Genomic DNA, 17,531 nt, shown 5'->3' with positions numbered 1-17,531 from the left:
TCGCTGACGCTACAATGTTTTATTACATAAGCTGTTAGCACTGGTGTGTGCTAGTAGGATGGAATACAAAGTTACGTTGTTTGTGATGGGAAAGAGCGCAACATTGATTGAAGGTTATAGAGATTTTAGCAGTTGGACGTTAGCGTTCGGCTGACGCTACAAAGTTTTATTACATAAATTGGTAGCGTTGGTTTGTGCTATTAGGATAGCATACAATGTTGCGTTGTTACTGACATCACACAGCACAAGATTGATTGAAGGTTTTAAACATTTTAACAGTTTGACATTAGCGTTTGGCTTACGCTACACAGTTTCATTACATAAATTGTTAGCGCTGGTTTGTGCTATTAGGATGGATTACAATGTTGCGTTGTTTGTGACATGACACAGCGCAACATTGAAGGTTTTAAAGATTATAACAGTTGGACATTAGCGTTTGGCTGACGCTACAAAGCTTTATTACAGAAATTGTTAGCGCTGGTTTGTGCTATTAGGATGGATTAAAATGTTGCGTTGTTTGTGACATGACACAGGGCAACATTGAAGGTTTTAAAGCTTATAACAGTTGGACATTAGCGTTTGGCTGACACTACAAAGCTTTATTACATAAATTGTTAGCGCTGGTTTGTTCTATTAGGATAGAATACAATGTTGCGTTGCTTGTGACAAGACAAAGCGCAACACTGATTGAAGGTTTTCATGATTTTAATAGTTGGACATTAGCGTTTGGCTGATGCCACAATGTTTCATTACATAAATTGTAAGCGCTGGTTTGTGCTGTTAGGATGGAATAGAATGTTGTGTTGTTTGTGACATGACACACCGCAACATTGATTAAAGGTTTTAAAGATTTTAGCAGTTGGACATTAGCGTTTGGCTTACACTACACAGTTTCATTACATAAATTGTTAGCGCTGGTTTGTGCTATTAGGATGGATTACAATGTTGCGTTTTTTGTGACATGACACAGCGCAACATTGAAGGTTTTAAAGATTATAACAGTTGGACATTAGCGTTTGGCTGACGCTACAAAGCTTTATTACAGAAATTGTTAGCGCTGGTTTGTGCTATTAGGAAAGAATACAATGTTGCGTTGCTTGTGACAAGACACAGCGCAACACTGATTGAAGGTTTTAATGATTTTAACAGTTTCACACTAGCATTTGGCTGACGCTACTGTTTTATTGCGTAAATTGTTAGCGCTGGTTTGTGACATTAGGATGGAATACAATGTTGCGTTGTTTGTGACATGACACAGCGCAACACTGATTGAGGGTTTTTAAGACTTTCAAAAGTTGGACATTAGCGTTTGGCTTACACTACACAGTTTCATTACATAAATTCTTAGCGCTGGTTTGTGCTATTAGGATGGATTACAATGTTGCGTTGTTTGTGACATGACACAGCGCAACATTGAAGGTTTTAAAGATTATAACAGTTGGACATTAGCGTTTGGCTGACGCTACAAAGCTTTATTACAGAAATTGTTAGCGCTGGTTTGTGCTATTAGGAAAGAATACAATGTTGCGTTGCTTGTGACAAGACACAGCGCAACACTGATTGAAGGTTTTAATGATTTTAACAGTTGCACACTAGCATTTGGCTGACGCTACTGTTTTATTGCGTAAATTGTTAGCGCTGGTTTGTGACATTAGGATGGAATACAATGTTGCGTTGTTTGTGACATGACACAGCGCAACACTGATTGAGGTTTTTTAAGACTTTCAAAAGTTGGACATTAGCGTTTGGCTGACCCCACTTTTATTGCATAAATTGTTAGCGCTGGTTTGTGCTATCAGGATGGAATACAATGTTGCGTTGCTTGTGATATGACACAGTGCAAGACTGATTGAAGGTTTTAAAGATTTTAACATACGGACATTAGCGTTTGGCTGACGCTACACAGTTTAATTACATAAATTGTTAGCGCTGGTTTGTGCTATTAGGATAGATTACAATGTTGTGTTGTTTGTGACATGACACAGTGCAACATTGAAGGTTTTAAAGATTATAACAGTGGGACATTAGCGTTTGGTTGATGCTACAAAGTTTTACTACATAAATTGTTAGCGCTGGTTTGTCCTATTAGGATGGAATACAATTTTGCGTTATTGGTGACATGACACAGCGCATCATTGATTGAAGGTTTTAAAGATTTTAAGTGTTGGACATAAGCGTTTGGCTGATGCTACGAAGTTTTATTATATAAATTGTTAGCACTGGTTCGTGCTATTAGGACGGAATACAATGTTGCGTTGTTTGTGACATGACACAGAGCAACATCGATTGAAGGTTTTAAAGATTTTAACAGTTGGACATTAGCGTTTGGCTGACGCTACAAAGCTTTATTACCGAAATTGTTAGCGCTGGTTTGTGCTATTAGGATGGAATACAATGTTGTGTTGGACATGGACCAACATTGATTGAAGGTTTTAAAGATTTCAACACTTGGTTATGAGCGTTTGGCTGACGCTAAAAAGATTTATTACATAAATTGTTAGCGCTGGTTTGTTCAATTAGGATAGAATACAAGGTTGCGTTGCTTGTGATATGACACAGTGCAAGACTGATTGAAGGTTTTAAAGATTTTAACATACGGACATTAGCGTTTGGCTGACGCTACACAGTTTCATTACATAAATTGTTAGCGCTGGTTTGTGCTATTAGGATGGATTAAAATGTTGCGTTGTTTGTGACATGACACAGCGCAACATTGACGGTTTTAAAGCTTATAACAGTTGGACATTAGCGTTTGGCTGACGCTACAAAGCTTTATTAGAGAAATTGTTAGCGCTGGTTTGTGCTATTCGGATGGAATACAATGTTGCGTTGTTTGTGACATGACATGGAGCAACATATATTGAAGGTTTTAACGATTTTAACAGTTGGCAATAGCATTTCGCTGACGCTACAATGTTTTATTACATAAGCTGTTAGCGCTGGTTTGTGCTAGTAGGGTGGAATACAAAGTTGCGTTGTTTGTGACGTGACAGAGCGCAACATTGATTGAAGGTTATAGAGATTTTAGCAGTTGGACGTTAGCGTTCGGCTGACGCTACGAAGTTTTATTACATAAATTGGTAGCGCTGGTTTGTGCTATTAGGATAGCATACAATGTTGCGTTGTTACTGACATCACACAGCACAAGATTGATTGAAGGTTTTAAACATTTTAACAGTTGGACATTAGCGTTTGGCTTACGCTACACAGTTTCATTACATAAATTGTTAGCGCTGGTTTGTGCTATTAGGATGGATTACAATGTTGCGTTGTTTGTGACATGACACAGCGCAACACTGAAGGTTTTAAAGATTATAACAGTTGGACATTAGCGTTTGGCTGACGCTACAAAGCTTTATTACAGAAATTGTTAGCGCTGGTTTGTGCTATTAGGATGGATTAAAATCTTGCGGTGTTTGTGACATGACACAGCGCAACATTGAAGGTTTTAAAGCTTATAACAGTTGGACATTAGCGTTTGGCTGACGCTACAAAGCTTTATTACATAAATTGTTAGCGCTGGTTTGTTCTATTAGGATAGAATACAATGTTGCGTTGCTTGTGACAAGACACAGCGCAACACTGATTGAAGGTTTTAATGATTTTAATAGTTGGACATTAGCGTTTGGCTGATGCCACAATGTTTCATTACATAAATTGTAAGCGCTGGTTTGTGCTATTAGGATGGAATAGAATGTTGTGTTGTTTGTGACATGACACACCGCAACATTGATTGAAGGTTTTAAAGATTTTAGCAGTTGGACATTAGCGTTTGGCTTACGCTACACAGTTTCATTACATAAATTGTTAGCGCTGGTTTGTGCTATTAGGATGGATTACAATGTTGCGTTGTTTGTGACATGACACAGCGCAACATTGAAGGTTTTAAAGATTATAACAGTTGGACATTAGCGTTTGGCTGACGCTACAAAGCTTTATTACAGAAATTGTTAGCGCTGGTTTGTGCTATTAGGAAAGAATACAATGTTGCGTTGCTTGTGACAAGACACAGCGCAACACTGATTGAAGGTTTTAATGATTTTAACAGTTGCACACTAGCATTTGGCTGACGCTACTGTTTTATTGCGTAAATTGTTAGCGCTGGTTTGTCAGATTAGGATGGAATACAATGTTGCGTTGTTTGTGACATGACACAGCGCAACACTGATTGAGGGTTTTTAAGACTTTCAAAAGTTGGACATTAGCGTTTGGCTGACCCCACTTTTATTGCATAAATTGCTAGCGCTGGTTTGTGCTATCAGGATGGAATACAATGTTGCGTTGCTTGTGATATGACACAGTGCAAGACTGATTGAAGGTTTTAAAGATTTTAACATACGGACATTAGCGTTTGGCTGACGCTACACAGTTTAATTACATAAATTGTTAGCGCTGGTTTGTGCTATTAGGATAGATTACAATGTTGTGTTGTTTGTGACATGACACATTGCAACATTGAAGGTTTTAAAGATTATAACAGTGGGACATTAGCGTTTGGTTGATGCTACAAAGTTTTACTACATAAATTGTTAGCGCTGGTTTGTCCTATTAGGATGGAATACAATGTTGCGTTGTTGGTGACATGACACAGCGCATCATTGATTGAAGGTTTTAAAGATTTTAAGTGTTGGACATAAGCGTTTGGCTGATGCTACGAAGTTTTATTATATAAATTGTTAGCACTGGTTCGTGCTATTAGGACGGAATACAATGTTGCGTTGTTTGTGACAGGACACAGAGCAACATCGATTGAAGGTTTTAAAGATTTTAACAGTTGGACATTAGCGTTTGCTGACGCTACAAAGCTTTATTACCGAAATTGTTAGCGCTGGTTTGTGCTATTAGGATGGAATACAATGTTGCGTTGGACATGGACCAACATTGATTGAAGGTTTTAAAGATTTCAACACTTGGTTATGAGCGTTTGGCTGACGCTAAAAAGATTTATTACATAAATTGTTAGCGCTGGTTTGTTCTATTAGGATAGAATACAAGGTTGCGTTGCTTGTGACAAGACACAGCGCAACACTGATTGAAGGTTTTAATGATTTTAATAGTTGGACATTAGCGTTTGGCTGATGCCACAAAGTTTCATTACATAAATTGTTAGCGCTGGTTTGTGCTATTAGGATTGAATAGATTGTTGTGTTTTTTGTGACATGACACACCGCAACATTGATTGAAGGTTTTAAAGATTTTAGCAGTTGGACATTACCGTTTGGCTGATGCTACAAAGTTTTATTACATAAATTGTTAGCGCTAGTTTGTGCTATTAGGATGGAATACAATGTTGCGTTGTTTGTGACATGACACAGTGCAACATTGAAGGTTTTAAAGATTTTAACAGTTGGACATTAGCATTTGGCTGACGCTACAAAGCTTTATTACAGAAATTGTTCGCGCTGGTTTGTGCTATTCGGATGGAATACAATGTTGCGTTGTTTGTGACATGACATGGAGCAACATTGATTGAAGGTTTTAACGATTTTAACAGTTGGCAATAGCATTTCGCTGACGCTACAATGTTTTATTACATAAGCTGTTAGCGCTTGTGTGTCCTAGTAGGATGGAATACAAAGTTCCGTTGTTTGTGACATGACAGAGCGCAACATTGATTGACGGATTTAGAGATTTTAACAGTTGGACATTAGCCTTCGGCTGACGCTACAAAGTTTTATTATATAAATTGTTAGTACTCCTTTGTCTTATTAGGATAGAATACAATGTTGCATTGTTTGTGACATGACACAGCGCAACACTGATTGAAGGTTTTAAAGATTTTCAACAGTTGGACATTAGCGTTTGGCTGACGCTAGTTTTATTGCATAAATTGTTAGCGCTGGTATGTGCTTTCAGGATGGAATACAATGTTGCGTTGCTTGTGACATGACACAGTGCAAGACTGATTGAAGGTTTTAAAGATTTTAACACACGGACATTAGCGTTTGGCTTACGCTACACAGTTTAGTTATATAAATTGTTAGCGCTGGTTTGTGCTATTAGTATAGATTACAATGTTGTGTTGTTTGTGACATGACACAGCGCAACATTGAAGGTTTTAAAGATTATAACAGTGAGACATTAGCGCTTGGTTGATGCTACAAAGTTTTACTACATAAATTGTTAGCGCTGGTTTGTCCTATTATGATGGACTACAATGTTGCGTTGTTGGTGACATGACACACCGCATCATTGATTGAGGGTTTTAAAGATTTCAAGAGTTGGACATAAGCGTTTGGCTGAGGCTACGAAGTTTTATTATATAAATTGTTAGCACTGGTTCGTGCTATTAGGATGGAATACAATGTTGCGTTGTTTGTGACATGACACAGAACAACATCGATTGCAGGTTTTAAAGATTTTAACAGTTGGACATTAGCGTTTGGCTGATGCTACAAAGCTTTATTACCGAAATTGTTAGCGCTTGTTTGTGCTATTAGGATGGAATACAATGTTGCGTTGGACATGGACCAACATTGATTGAAGGTTTTAAAGATTTCAACACTTGGTTATGAGCGTTTGGCTGATGCTAAAAAGTTTTATTACATGAATTCTTAGCGCTGGTTTGTTCTATTAGGATAGAATACAATGTTGCGTTGCTTGTGACAAGACACAGCGCAACACTGATTGAAGGTTTTAATGATTTTAATAGTTGGACATTAGCGTTTGGCTTACGCTACACAGTTTCATTACATAAATTGTTAGCGCTGGTTTGTGCTATTAGGATGGATTAAAATGTTGCGTTGTTTGTGACATGACACAGCGCAACATTGACGGTTTTAAAGCTTATAACAGTTGGACATTAGCGTTCGGCTGACGCTACAAAGCTTTATTAGAGAAATTGTTAGCGCTGGTTTGTGCTATTCGGATGGAATACAATGTTGCGTTGTTTGTGACATGACATGGAGCAACATTGATTGAAGGTTTTAACGATTTTAACAGTTGGCAATAGCATTTCGCTGACACTACAATGTTTTATTACATAAGCTGTTAGCGCTGGTGTGTGCTAGTAGGATGGAATACAAAGTTGCGTTGTTTGTGACGTGACAGAGCGCAACATTGATTGAAGGTTATAGAGATTTTAGCAGTTGGACGTTAGCGTTCGGCTGACGCTACGAAGTTTTATTACGTAAATTGGTAGCGCTGGTTTGTGCTATTAGGATAGCATACAATGTTGCGTTGTTACTGACATCACACAGCACAAGATTGATTGAAGGTTTTAAACATTTTAACAGTTGGACATTAGCGTTTGGCTTACGCTACACAGTTTCATTACAGAAATTGTTAGCGCTGGTTTGTGCTATTAGGATGGATTACAATGTTGCGTTGTTTATGACATGACACAGCGCAACATTGAAGGTTTTAAAGATTATAACAGTTGGACATTAGCGTTTGGCTGACGCTACAAAGCTTTATTACAGAAATTGTTAGCGCTGGTTTGTGCTATTAGGATGGATTAAAATGTTGCGTTGTTTGTGACATGACACAGCGCAACATTGAAGGTTTTAAAGCTTATAACAGTTGGACATTAGCGTTTGGCTGACGCTACAAAGCTTTATTACATAAATTGTTAGAGCTGGTTTGTTCTATTAGGATAGAATACAATGTTGCGTTGCTTGTGACAAGACACAGCGCAACACTGATTGAAGGTTTTCATGATTTTAATAGTTGGACATTAGCGTTTGGCTGATGCCACAATGTTTCATTACATAAATTGTAAGCGCTGGTTTGTGCTATTAGGATGGAATAGAATGTTGTGTTGTTTGTGACATGACACACCGCAAGATTGATTGAAGGTTTTAAAGATTTTAGCAGTTGGACATTAGCGTTTGGCTTACGCTACACAGTTTCATTACATAAATTGTTAGCGCTGGTTTGTGCTATTAGGAAAGAATACAATGTTGCGTTGCTTGTGACAAGACACAGCGCAACACTGATTGAAGGTTTTAATGATTTTAACAGTTGCACACTTGGTAACAGTTGCACATTTGGCTGACGGTACTGTTTTATTGCGTAAATTGTTAGCGCTGGTTTGTGAGATTAGGATGGAATACAATGTTGCGTGGTTTGTGACATGACACAGCGCAACACTGATTGAGGGTTTTTAAGACTTTGAAAAGTTGGACATTAGCGTTTGGCTGACCCAACTTTTATTGCAAAAATTGTTAGCGCTGGTTTGTGCTATCAGGATGGAATACAATGTTGCGTTGCTTGTGATATGACACAGTGCAAGACTGATTGAAGGTTTTAAAGACTTTAACATACGGACATTAGCGTTTGGCTGACGCTACACAGTTTCATTACATAAATTGTTAGCGCTGGTTTGTGCTATTAGGATGGATTAAAATGTTGCGTTGTTTGTGACATGACACAGCGCAACATTGACGGTTTTAAAGCTTATAACAGTTGGACATTAGCGTTTGGCTGACGCTACAAAGCTTTATTAGAGAAATTGTTAGCGCTGGTTTGTGGTATTCGGATGGAATACAATGTTGCGTTGTTTGTGACATGACATGGAGCAACATTTATTGAAGGTTTTAACGATTTTAACAGTTGGCAATAGCATTTCGCTGACGCTACAATGTTTTATTACATAAGCTGTTAGCGCTGGTGTGTGCTAGTAGGATGGAATAGAAAGATGCGTTGTTTGTGACGTGACAGAGCGCAACATTGATTGAAGGTTATAGAGATTTTAGCAGTTGGACGTTAGCGTTCGGCTGACGCTACAACGTTTTATTACATAAATTGGTAGCGCTGGTTTGCGCTATTAGGATAACATACAATGTTGCGTTGTTACTGACATCACACAGCACAAGATTGATTGAAGGTTTTAAACATTTTAACAGTTGGACATTAGCGTTTGGCTTACGCTACACAGTTTCATTACATAAATTGTTAGCGCTGGTTTGTGCTATTAGGATGGATTACAATGTTGCGTTGTTTGTGACATGACACAGCGCAACATTGAAGGTTTTAAAGATTATAACAGTTGGACATTAGCGTTTGGCTGACGCTACAAAGCTTTATTACAGAAATTGTTATCGCTGGTTTGTGCTATTAGGAAAGAATACAATGTTGCGTTGCTTGTGACAAGACACAGCGCAACACTGATTGAAGGTTTTAATGATTTTAACAGTTGCACACTAGCATTCGGCTGACGCTACTGTTTTATTGCGTAAATTGTTAGCGCTGGTTTGTGAGATTAGGATGGAATACAATGTTGCGTTGTTTGTGACATGACACAGCGCAACACTGATTGAGGGTTTTTAAGACTTTCAAAAGTTGGACATTAGCGTTTGGCTGACCCAACTTTTATTGCAAAAATTGTTAGCGCTGGTTTGTGCTATCAGGATGGAATACAATGTTGCGTTGCTTGTGATATGACACAGTGCAAGACTGATTGAAGGTTTTAAAGATTTTAACATACGGACATTAGCGTTTGGCTGACGCTACACAGTTTCATTACATAAATTGTTAGCGCTGGTTTGTGCTATTAGGAAGGATTAAAATGTTGCGTTGTTTGTGACATGACACAGCGCAACATTGACGGTTTTAAAGCTTATAACAGTTGGACATTAGCGTTTGGCTGACGCTACAAAGCTTTATTAGAGAAATTGTTAGCGCTGGTTTGTGCTATTCGGATGGAATACAATGTTGCGTTGTTTGTGACATGAGATGGAGCAACATTTATTGAAGGTTTAACGATTTTAACAGTTGGCAATAGCATTTCGCTGACGCTACAATGTTTTATTACATAAGCTGTTAGCGCTGGTGTGTGCTAGTAGGATGGAATAGAAAGATGCGTTGTTTGTGACGTGACAGAGCGCAACATTGATTGAAGGTTATAGAGATTTTAGCAGTTGGACGTTAGCGTTCGGCTGACGCTACAAAGTTTTATTACATAAATTGGTAGCGCTGGTTTGTGCTATTAGGATAGCATACTATGTTGCGTTGTTACTCACATCACACAGCACAAGATTGATTGAAGGTTTTAAACATTTTAACAGTTGGACATTAGCGTTTGGCTTACGCTAAACAGTTTCATTACATAAATTGTTAGCGCTGGTTTGTGCTATTAGGATGGATTACAATGTTGCGTTGTTTGTGACATGGCACAGCGCTACATTGAAGGTTTTAAAGATTATAACAGTTGGGCATTAGCATTTGGCTGACGCTACAAAGCTTTATTACAGAAATTGTTAGCGCTCGTTTGTGCTATTAGGATGGAATACAATGTTGCGTTGGACATGGACCAACATTGATTGAAGGTTTTAAAGATTTTAACGGTTGGATATGAGCGTTTGGCTGAGGCTAAAATGTTTTATTACATAAATTGTTAGCGCTGGTTTGTTCTATTAGGATAGAATACAATGTTGCGTTGCATGTGACAAGACACAGGGCAACATTGATTGAACGTTTTAATGATTTTAACAGTTGCACACTAGCATTTGGCTGACGCTACTGTTTTATTGCATAAATTGTTAGCGCTGGTTTGTGCTATCAGGATGGAATACAATGTTGCGTTGCTTGTGACATGACACAGTGCAAGACTGATTGAAGGTTTTAAAGATTTTAACACACGGACATTACCGTTTGGCTGACGCTACACAGGTTAGTTATATAAATTGTTAGCGCTGGTTTGTGCTATTAGGATAGATTACAATGTTGTGTTGTTTGTGACATGACACAGCGCAACATTGAAGGTTTTAAAGATTATAACACTGAGACATTAGCGTTTGGTTGATGCTACAAAGTTTTACTACATAAATTGTTAGCGCTGGTTTGTCCTATTATGATGGACTACAATGTTGCGTTGTTGGTGACATGACACACCGCATCATTGATTGAAGGATTTAAAGATTTCAAGAGTTGGATATAAGCGTTTGGCTGAGGCTACGAAGTTTTATTATATAAATTGTTAGCACTGGACGGAATACAATGTTGCGTTGTTTGTGACATGACACAGAGCAACATCGATTGAAGGTTTTAAAGATTTTAACAGTTGGACATTAGCGTTTGGCTGACGCTACAAAGCTTTATTAGCGAAATTGTTAGCGCTTGTTTGTGCTATTAGGATGGAATACAATGTTGCGTTGGACATGGACCAACATTGATTGAAGGTTTTAAAGATTTCAACACTTGGTTATGAGCGTTTGGCTGACGCTAAAAAGTTTTATTACATAAATTCTTAGCGCTGGTTTGTTCTATTAGGATAGAATACAATGTTGCGTTGCTTGTGACAAGACACAGCGCAACACTGATTGAAGGTTTTAATGATTTTAATAGTTGGACATTAGCGTTTGGCTTACGCTACACAGTTTCATTACATAAATTGTTAGCGCTGGTTTGTGCTATTAGGATGGATTAAAATGTTGCGTTGTTTGTGACATGACACAGCGCAACATTGACGGTTTTAAAGCTTATAACAGTTGGACATTAGCGTTTGGCTGACGCTACAAAGCTTTATTAGAGAAATTGTTAGCGCTGGTTTGTGCTATTCGGAAGGAATACAATGTTGCGTTGTTTGTGACATGACATGGAGCAACATTGATTGAAGGTTTTAACGATTTTAACAGTTGGCAATAGCATTTCGCTCACGCTACAATGTTTTATTACATAAGCTGTTAGCGCTGGTGTGTGCTAGTAGGATGGAATACAAAGTTGCGTTGTTTGTGACGTGACAGAGCGCAACATTGATTGAAGGCTATAGAGATTTTAGCAGTTAGACGTTAGCGTTCGGCTGACGCTACAAAGTTTTATTACAGAAATTGTTAGCGCTGGTTTGTGCTATTAGGAAAGAATACAATGTTGCGTTGCTTGTGACAAGACACAGCGCAACACTGATTGAAGGTTTTAATGATTTTAACAGTTGCACACTAGCATTTGGCTGACGCTACTGTTTTATTGCGTAAATTGTTAGCGCTGGTTTGTGAGATTAGGATGGAATACAATGTTGCGTTGTTTGTGACATGACACAGCGCAACACTGATTGAGGGTTTTTAAGACTTTCAAAAGTTGGACATTAGCATTTGGCTGACCCCACTTTTATTGCATAAATTGTTAGTGCTGGTTTGTGCTATCAGGATGGAATACAATGTTGCGTTGCTTGTGACATGACACAGTGCAAGACTGATTGAAGGTTTTAAAGATTTTAACACACAGACATTAGCGTTTGGCTGACGCTACACAGTTTCATTACATCAATTGTTAGCGCTGGTTTGTGCTATTAGGATTTGCGTTGTTTCTGACATGACACAGCGCAACATTGAAGGTTTTAAAGATTATGAGAGTGGGACATTAGCGTTTGGTTGATGCTACAAAGTTTTACTACATAAATTGTTAGCGCTGGTTTGTCCTATTCGGATGGAATACAATGTTGCGTTGTTGGTGACATGACACAGAGCAACATCGATTGCAGGTTTTAAAGATTTTAACAGTTGGACATTAGCGTTTGGCTGATGCTACAAAGCTTTATTACCGAAATTGTTAGCGCTTGTTTGTGCTATTAGGATGGAATACAATGTTGCGTTGGACATGGACCAACATTGATTGAAGGTTTTAAAGATTTCAACACTTGGTTATGAGCGTTTGGCTGATGCTAAAAAGTTTTATTACATAAATTCTTAGCGCTGGTTTGTTCTATTAGGATAGAATACAATGTTGCGTTGCTTGTGACAAGACACAGCGCAACATTGACGGTTTTAAAGCTTATAACAGTTGGACATTAGCGTTTGGCTGACGCTACAAAGCTTTATTAGAGAAATTGTTAGCGCTGGTTTGTGCTATTCGGATGTAATACAATGTTGCGTTGTTTGTGACATGACATGGAGCAACATTGATTGAAGGTTTTAACAATTTTAACAGTTGGCAATAGCATTTCGCTGACGCTACAATGTTTTATTACATAAGCTGTTAGCACTGGTGTGTGCTAGTAGGATGGAATACAAAGTTACGTTGTTTGTGATGTGAAAGAGCGCAACATTGATTGAAGGTTATAGAGATTTTAGCAGTTGGACGTTAGCGTTCGGCTGACGCTACAAAGTTTTATTACATAAATTGGTAGCGTTGGTTTGTGCTATTAGGATAGCATACAATGTTGCGTTGTTACTGACATCACACAGCACAAGATTGATTGAAGGTTTTAAACATTTTAACAGTTTGACATTAGCGTTTGGCTTACGCTACACAGTTTCATTACATAAATTGTTAGCGCTGGTTTGTGCTATTAGGATGGATTACAATGTTGCGTTGTTTGTGACATGACACAGCGCAACATTGAAGGTTTTAAAGATTATAACAGTTGGACATTAGCGTTTGGCTGACGCTACAAAGCTTTATTACAGAAATTGTTAGCGCTGGTTTGTGCTATTAGGATGGATTAAAATGTTGCGTTGTTTGTGACATGACACAGCGCAACATTGAAGGTTTTAAAGCTTATAACAGTTGGACATTAGCGTTTGGCTGACACTACAAAGCTTTATTACATAAATTGTTAGCGCTGGTTTGTTCTATTAGGATAGAATACAATGTTGCGTTGCTTGTGACAAGACAAAGCGCAACACTGATTGAAGGTTTTCATGATTTTAATAGTTGGACATTAGCGTTTGGCTGATGCCACAATGTTTCATTACATAAATTGTAAGCGCTGGTTTGTGCTGTTAGGATGGAATAGAATGTTGTGTTGTTTGTGACATGACACACCGCAACATTGATTAAAGGTTTTAAAGATTTTAGCAGTTGGACATTAGCGTTTGGCTTACACTACACAGTTTCATTACATAAATTGTTAGCGCTGGTTTGTGCTATTAGGATGGATTACAATGTTGCGTTTTTTGTGACATGACACAGCGCAACATTGAAGGTTTTAAAGATTATAACAGTTGGACATTAGCGTTTGGCTGACGCTACAAAGCTTTATTACAGAAATTGTTAGCGCTGGTTTGTGCTATTAGGAAAGAATACAATGTTGCGTTGCTTGTGACAAGACACAGCGCAACACTGATTGAAGGTTTTAATGATTTTAACAGTTTCACACTAGCATTTGGCTGACGCTACTGTTTTATTGCGTAAATTGTTAGCGCTGGTTTGTGACATTAGGATGGAATACAATGTTGCGTTGTTTGTGACATGACACAGCGCAACACTGATTGAGGGTTTTTAAGACTTTCAAAAGTTGGACATTAGCGTTTGGCTTACACTACACAGTTTCATTACATAAATTGTTAGCGCTGGTTTGTGCTATTAGGATGGATTACAATGTTGCGTTGTTTGTGACATGACACAGCGCAACATTGAAGGTTTTAAAGATTATAACAGTTGGACATTAGCGTTTGGCTGACGCTACAAAGCTTTATTACAGAAATTGTTAGCGCTGGTTTGTGCTATTAGGAAAGAATACAATGTTGCGTTGCTTGTGACAAGACACAGCGCAACACTGATTGAAGGTTTTAATGATTTTAACAGTTGCACACTAGCATTTGGCTGACGCTACTGTTTTATTGCGTAAATTGTTAGCGCTGGTTTGTGACATTAGGATGGAATACAATGTTGCGTTGTTTGTGACATGACACAGCGCAACACTGATTGAGGTTTTTTAAGACTTTCAAAAGTTGGACATTAGCGTTTGGCTGACCCCACTTTTATTGCATAAATTGTTAGCGCTGGTTTGTGCTATCAGGATGGAATACAATGTTGCGTTGCTTGTGATATGACACAGTGCAAGATTGATTGAAGGTTTTAAAGATTTTAACATACGGACATTAGCGTTTGGCTGACGCTACACAGTTTAATTACATAAATTGTTAGCGCTGGTTTGTGCTATTAGGATAGATTACAATGTTGTGTTGTTTGTGACATGACACAGTGCAACATTGAAGGTTTTAAAGATTATAACAGTGGGACATTAGCGTTTGGTTGATGCTACAAAGTTTTACTACATAAATTGTTAGCGCTGGTTTGTCCTATTAGGATGGAATACAATTTTGCGTTATTGGTGACATGACACAGCGCATCATTGATTGAAGGTTTTAAAGATTTTAAGTGTTGGACATAAGCGTTTGGCTGATGCTACGAAGTTTTATTATATAAATTGTTAGCACTGGTTCGTGCTATTAGGACGGAATACAATGTTGCGTTGTTTGTGACATGACACAGAGCAACATCGATTGAAGGTTTTAAAGATTTTAACAGTTGGACATTAGCGTTTGGCTGACGCTACAAAGCTTTATTACCGAAATTGTTAGCGCTGGTTTGTGCTATTAGGATGGAATACAATGTTGTGTTGGACATGGACCAACATTGATTGAAGGTTTTAAAGATTTCAACACTTGGTTATGAGCGTTTGGCTGACGCTAAAAAGATTTATTACATAAATTGTTAGCGCTGGTTTGTTCAATTAGGATAGAATACAAGGTTGCGTTGCTTGTGATATGACACAGTGCAAGACTGATTGAAGGTTTTAAAGATTTTAACATACGGACATTAGCGTTTGGCTGACGCTACACAGTTTCATTACATAAATTGTTAGCGCTGGTTTGTGCTATTAGGATGGATTAAAATGTTGCGTTGTTTGTGACATGACACAGCGCAACATTGACGGTTTTAAAGCTTATAACAGTTGGACATTAGCGTTTGGCTGACGCTACAAAGCTTTATTAGAGAAATTGTTAGCGCTGGTTTGTGCTATTCGGATGGAATACAATGTTGCGTTGTTTGTGACATGACATGGAGCAACATATATTGAAGGTTTTAACGATTTTAACAGTTGGCAATAGCATTTCGCTGACGCTACAATGTTTTATTACATAAGCTGTTAGCGCTGGTTTGTGCTAGTAGGGTGGAATACAAAGTTGCGTTGTTTGTGACGTGACAGAGCGCAACATTGATTGAAGGTTATAGAGATTTTAGCAGTTGGACGTTAGCGTTCGGCTGACGCTACGAAGTTTTATTACATAAATTGGTAGCGCTGGTTTGTGCTATTAGGATAGCATACAATGTTGCGTTGTTACTGACATCACACAGCACAAGATTGATTGAAGGTTTTAAACATTTTAACAGTTGGACATTAGCGTTTGGCTTACGCTACACAGTTTCATTACATAAATTGTTAGCGCTGGTTTGTGCTATTAGGATGGATTACAATGTTGCGTTGTTTGTGACATGACACAGCGCAACACTGAAGGTTTTAAAGATTATAACAGTTGGACATTAGCGTTTGGCTGACGCTACAAAGCTTTATTACAGAAATTGTTAGCGCTGGTTTGTGCTATTAGGATGGATTAAAATGTTGCGGTGTTTGTGACATGACACAGCGCAACATTGAAGGTTTTAAAGCTTATAACAGTTGGACATTAGCGTTTGGCTGACGCTACAAAGCTTTATTACATAAATTGTTAGCGCTGGTTTGTTCTATTAGGATAGAATACAATGTTGCGTTGCTTGTGACAAGACACAGCGCAACACTGATTGAAGGTTTTAATGATTTTAATAGTTGGACATTAGCGTTTGGCTGATGCCACAATGTTTCATTACATAAATTGTAAGCGCTGGTTTGTGCTATTAGGATGGAATAGAATGTTGTGTTGTTTGTGACATGACACACCGCAACATTGATTGAAGGTTTTAAAGATTTTAGCAGTTGGACATTAGCGTTTGGCTTACGCTACACAGTTTCATTACATAAATTGTTAGCGCTGGTTTGTGCTATTAGGATGGATTACAATGTTGCGTTGTTTGTGACATGACACAGCGCAACATTGAAGGTTTTAAAGATTATAACAGTTGGACATTAGCGTTTGGCTGACGCTACAAAGCTTTATTACAGAAATTGTTAGCGCTGGTTTGTGCTATTAGGAAAGAATACAATGTTGCGTTGCTTGTGACAAGACACAGCGCAACACTGATTGAAGGTTTTAATGATTTTAACAGTTGCACACTAGCATTTGGCTGACGCTACTGTTTTATTGCGTAAATTGTTAGCGCTGGTTTGTCAGATTAGGATGGAATACAATGTTGCGTTGTTTGTGACATGACACAGCGCAACACTGATTGAGGGTTTTTAAGACTTTCAAAAGTTGGACATTAGCGTTTGGCTGACCCCACTTTTATTGCATAAATTGCTAGCGCTGGTTTGTGCTATCAGGATGGAATACAATGTTGCGTTGCTTGTGATATGACACAGTGCAAGACTGATTGAAGGTTTTAAAGATTTTAACATACGGACATTAGCGTTTGGCTGACGCTACACAGTTTAATTACATAAATTGTTAGCGCTGGTTTGTGCTATTAGGATAGATTACAATGTTGTGTTGTTTGTGACATGACACATTGCAACATTGAAGGTTTTAAAGATTATAACAGTGGGACATTAGCGTTTGGTTGATGCTACAAAGTTTTACTACATAAATTGTTAGCGCTGGTTTGTCCTATTAGGATGGAATACAATGTTGCGTTGTTGGTGACATGACACAGCGCATCATTGATTGAAGGTTTTAAAGATTTTAAGTGTTGGACATAAGCGTTTGGCTGATGCT

This window comes from Dermacentor albipictus, unplaced genomic scaffold (genome assembly GCF_038994185.2).
Source record: "Dermacentor albipictus isolate Rhodes 1998 colony unplaced genomic scaffold, USDA_Dalb.pri_finalv2 scaffold_17, whole genome shotgun sequence".
Lineage (NCBI taxonomy): Eukaryota > Metazoa > Arthropoda > Arachnida > Ixodida > Ixodidae > Dermacentor > Dermacentor albipictus.
Note: the sequence above shows the minus strand (reverse complement) of the source record.